Raw genomic sequence first — 5589 nt, forward strand, 5'->3', positions numbered from 1 at the left:
TATAGGGGAATGGCTATTAGTTATATAATTATTAATTGTTTATATGTTGGATACCAAACCATTATCAGAGAAATTGACCCTTTTTGACCACTTTCCTTCTTGTCCTAGATGCATTAATGTTGTTTGTGCAGAAGCCTTTCAGTTTCAAGTAATCAAAGTTATCTACTTTGTTTTTTATAATAGCCTCTATTTCTTGTTTGATTAGTATATCTATCCATGTTTTTAAGAGGTATATGTTCTGTTTTTCTTTTAATTGTTATAGCATTATTTTTCACTTTAAGATCATGTATCCATTTAGAATTAATTGAAGAATATGATATAAAGTATTGGTCTAAACCTAATTTTTGCCAACCACTTTTTAATTTTCCTGGTAGTTTTTGTCAGTCAAGGAATTTTTCCTATGTAATTTACGTTTTCTACTTTATCATCAAACACTGGGTTATTGAGCTCTATTGTTTCTGATGCCCTCTTGTCCAAGTCTGTTACATTGGTCTGTCTCTTTATTCTTTAACCAATACTAGATAGTTTTAATGAGGTTTTCTAATATAGCTTGAGGTCTGGAAGCACTATTCCCCTTTCATTCTTTTCATCATTTCTCTTGGTATTCTAGATCTTTTATTTTTCCAAATGAATTTTAAAATTATTTTTATCAAGTTCTACACTTGTAGGTCCCTTTCCCTGTGGTGAGGTGAGCGCAGCTGGTGGTACCGAGTCTTGCTCCGTGCCTCTGCCTTGGCCCCGACCCCTGACGCTAACGTGCGCCCTTGTTTCCCTTCTCTTCTTCAGCCCCAGCCCCTTCTGGCACCACTGCCGTGGTCCGACGTCCCCTCTCACTCTTATAGGTATTGTAAAAATAAGCCGTACCCAAAGTCCCGTTTTTGCAGGGGAGTTCCTGATGCCAAGATACGAATCTTCGACTTTGGTAGAAAGAAAGCAAAACTGGATGAATTTCCATTGTGTGGCCACATGGTGTCAGATGAATGTGAGCAGCTGTCATCAGAAGCCTTAGATGGGGGTCAGATCTGTGCCAATAAGTACTTGGTGAAGAGTTGTGGCAAGGGTGACTTTCATATTCGTGTGCGTCTACATCCTTTTCATGTCATCTGCATCCATAAGATGTTGTCCTGTACTGGGGCTGATAGGCTCCAGACTGGGATGCGGGGAGCCTTTGGGAAACCCCACGGCACTGTAGCCCGTGTACACATTGGTCAAGTTATGTCAATGTCCAGAATAAAGAACATGTGTTTGAAGCTTTGTGTAGAGCCAAGTTCAAGTTTCCTGGCCGCCAGAAGATCCACACCCCCAAGTAATGAGGTTTCACCAAGTTCAGTGCTGATGAGTTTGAGGAGATGACAGCTGAGAAGCGACTCATTCCTTATGTCTATGGTGTTAAGTGTATCCCCAGCCGGGGCCCTTTGGACAAATGGCAGACACTTCACTCCTGAGGGGTGTGTTGCTGTGACATCTACCTTTTCTCGCAGGCATAAACAAATTAGCTACTGCTAAAAAAAAAGTTCTATAATTGTAATTTGAATTAATTTTGGTAGTATTGTCATTTTTATTACATTGGCACAGCCTGTCCATGAGCCCTGAATATTCCTCCAACTCTTTAAATTGTTCTTTATTTTTTAAGGAGCATTTTGTAATTGAATGCGCGCATGTGTGTGTTTACTATCTTTTTTGAACTTTGAGAGGTTGAATCCCAGATATTTTATGTGTTTTGTAGTTATTTGGAAAGGGATTTCCCTTTCTATTAATACTTCTTGTTTTCTAATATTATGTAGAATTACTGTTGATTTTTAAGGATTTATTTTGTAAACTGCTACTTTGCAAAACTATTGTCTCAGAATTTTTGTTGTTTCCCTAGAATTTTCCAAGTAAGACATTATATCATCAGCAAACAGGATAAGTTTTATCTCTTCTTTTCCTTTCTTTATGCCTTGAGTTTCATTTTCATATCTTATTGCTATTGTTAGCATTTTCAGAAATATATCAACTAATAGTGGGGAGAGTGCATATCCTTTTTCACTCTCATATTTATTGGGGAAAGATTCTGATTTGTCACCATTGCATATAATGTTTGCTTTTGGTTTTAGACAGATACTTTTAATGATATCAAAAAAGATCCTGTCATGCCTGTACTTTGTACAATTTTTGGCATAAAAGAGTGTTGTCCTTTGTCAAAGCCTTTTTCTGCATCTTTTGAGATGATCATGTGATTTTGTATGTTTTAGTTTTTAATAAGAACTTGGTGGAAGCTGTAAAGCAGACTAAGGACCAAGATTACTCCTCTTCAGGGATGAAACAGTGGGTGATACTGTTAGCTATATTCATTGTGATAAATATTAGAAATAGAGATTGGAACTGTGATTTCATCTGGGTAGGGAATACCAGAATGAGAAAACTCTCTTTACCAATGCCTGTTAACATTCCCCCAGCAACTTAGTCTTAGAGCTAGAGCTCTAAGTTGTTGTCCAGGGCCATGCAGCCAATGTGTGTTAAAAGTAAGGCTTAATAATTTTAGCTAGCATGTAGATAGTGCTTTAAGGTTTACAAAGCTCTTTAAAATATTATCTCATTTTATCCTCACAACTCCTCTTGCTGAGTTCAAATCTGACTTCAGGCACTCACTAGCTGTTTGACTGTGAACAAGTCAATTAACTCTGTTTGCCTCAGTTTCCTCACCTGTAAAAGGAACTAAACAAGGAAATGTTCACACCAGTATCTTTGCCACAAATACCTCAAATGAGATCATGAAGAGTCAAACATGACTGAAACTGACTGAAACAACAAATCCTCACAACAAACCTAACCGATAGGCATTGTTATTATTATTGCCATTTTCAGATGATGAAACTGATATAGACAGGAAGAAATGTCTTGTCCAGGGTCACACAGCTGGTATCTCTGAAGCAGAATGTGAACTCAGGTATTTCTGACTCCAGATCTAGTGCTCTGTCCATGGTGCCACCTCTCTACTCTTGTTTTCCCTGGTTCTGAGACAGGGTTCTTATCCATAATAAATGTTAGCGTATTAAAAATGTAGAATGTGCTATATTTGCAGTATCAATATAAATAGAGAGGTTTTGGGTCTGTAATGGAGAATACAAGATTGAAATAAATTACTGTTAGTCTCTATAACTATGTGTATTGTTGATTACCACACAGAAAACATACCTAATCTGAGAAGAGAAGATTAATGATGGAAAGGGATTGATACTGATATGCAGGCTGAGCCCAGTTATAATTTTTACAGACTAGAACCACATGGTTAAAGATATGAGGAAGGATGAGAGTGTTTAAGATACAATGAAAAGAGAAGCAAGAGTCAACAAAAGAAGGTCCCAACGCTTAAAAATGGGAGAAAAGGAGATCGGATCAATAGAACTTTGTGCAATTGGGATCACTGCACTTTAAGAAGCCTTCTTAACAGGTCAGAAGAAAATAATAATGGGGTTTCAAATTCTGCCCGTTCATATTTGCAGGGCTAGGCAATGCTAAGGCAAAGAGTGTTTTTTTGAGAGAATAATAGAGGAACCTTTGAAAAGAGCACAGGGAAGAAGATGGCTATGGCAGGAAAGGCCAAGGATTCAAAAAGAAAAACCTCGGAAGTATCTTTAAGAGAAATATCAAAGGAGGTCTGTGCTTGTAAAATAGAAATCGAGGTGCTTAAGGATGGGAACATTAAATAAAATCTTCAAGAAGCTTTGGGAAATAGGAGGCTTAGAACAAAGCGGCATTGTAATGTGGGATGTGTTATAGAACCACTACTGGTTAAAGGAGGTATAATGTTTCACCGTGGAAGAGAAAAGATAGACAGATGAGACACGGTGATGCTTAGTCTCTGAATACTCCATAGGACTTTTTGTAGCCCACTATCTGTGGGGTGAGAATATGGGAAACAAAAGAAATGGACAAACTGTGGTTATAATTAAACAAGATGTGAGACTCCCTAAAAGGAAGGAGATGAGAGGAAGAAAAAATCTTATCATCTTCAGTATAAATTCTCTGAGGACAGCAATGTGAAAAAAGAAGGGAAAAATTGGCCTCATGGGTATCTACGTGTTATAGAAAATTGAGCGGGGGTGGGTAAAAGGCAAAACACTGAAAATTAGAGGATGTTGAATATGGTAAGGAATTTATGTTTGTGTCTGTGGAAGTCTAATTGTATTTGGTGGTGGGAAAAGGATTATAAATATGTATAAAATGTAAATACCATTTATAATTTAAAAAACTGTGAGATTCAAATGAATACATGAGGAAGCACTATAGAAATACCCAGACAAATGCCAGTTTTTACATAAACCAGGTGATGATTAACTTGTGCTTGGATTGTTTATTTTGGGGATAAAACTTTGTAAGGAGAGGAGGAGTAGAGACAATAAGGCCGTTCGGTGGCGCCGCAGTGGATAGAGTGGGATCAAGAAGATCTGAGTTCAAATGTGATCTCAGTCTTACTCGCTGTGTGATCCTGGGCACGCCACTCCACCCCGATTAATTTTCTATTACATGTTGATACCCATGTGATCAGTTTTTCTCTTTTTTTACACACTGCTGTCCTTGGAAAATTTACCCTGAAGACGGTGGTGGTTCTATTTTTCTTCTTCTCCCCTTCTTTGTTTTAGCGAATCCCACATCTTTTTAGTTGTAACCCCAGATTGTCCTCCTCTTTTCCTTCCCACTTTCTCATCTTACAGACAATAGGCTACAGAAATCCTATGCAGTATTTGGAGACTAAACTTTGCTGTCTCTCATCTCTCTATCTTTTTTATGTCTGCCTCAGTTTCCTGATCTGCAAAATGGAACTAATAATAGTCCCTACCTACCAGAATTGTTGTGAGGATCAAATGAGATAATAAAGTGCTTAGCAAAGTGCCTAGAAATGTAATATATATTTATATAGATATATTTGCATACAGATATGTATTTTGTTATATATGTAAGTTATTATTATGATCAGCTGTGACCAAACCATCTCCTCCATCAGGTTGCCCACTATCAATCCTACCTCTCTTTTCTTCAATTTCTCCCCAACTACTGCTTTCCTCGATATTACCTACAAATCTATCCATGTGTCCTCCATCCTTTAAAAAATGGTCTTCATTAGATAGTACCATGCTTATTAAATATCATCCTACATCTCTCCTCTTCTCAGCTAAACTCCCTGTAAAAGCTAACTCAATTTCCTTGCCTCTCATTTTTTTCAGACCTTCTCCAATCCAGCTTTCAAGCTCATCATGCAACCTGAAACTCTCTCCAAAGTTTCAAATAATCTTTTAATTGTCCAATCTAATGAATTTTTTTAATCCTCATCCTTCTCAACATTGTTCACACCACCTCCTGGAGCATCTTTTCTCTCTGGTTTTTATGATACTTACTGCTCTCTCTTAGTTTACCTCCTACCAGTTGGACTGTCCCTTCTCAGTTCCCTTTGTTAGATCTTCATCCATGTCATACTCTCTAGTGGTGAGGGTCCCCCAAGGCATTGTACTGGGTCCTCTTCTCTTTTCTCTTTATACTCTCTCACATGATGATTTCCTAAGCTCCCATGCTTTCAATGATCACTTTTCTGCAGACAGTTTGAAGATC

General features: G+C 37.7%; 1 pseudogene; it reads left to right on the plus strand.

Moving 5' to 3' along the window:
• Positions 1-885: 885 nt before the first annotated feature.
• LOC140531132 (large ribosomal subunit protein uL16-like) lies at positions 886-1445 on the plus strand (annotated as a pseudogene).
• The last annotated feature ends 4144 nt before the right edge of the window (positions 1446-5589 follow it).

The sequence above is a fragment of the Notamacropus eugenii genome, chromosome 3, assembly GCF_028372415.1.
Source record: "Notamacropus eugenii isolate mMacEug1 chromosome 3, mMacEug1.pri_v2, whole genome shotgun sequence".
NCBI classification, from domain to species: Eukaryota; Metazoa; Chordata; class Mammalia; order Diprotodontia; family Macropodidae; genus Notamacropus; species Notamacropus eugenii.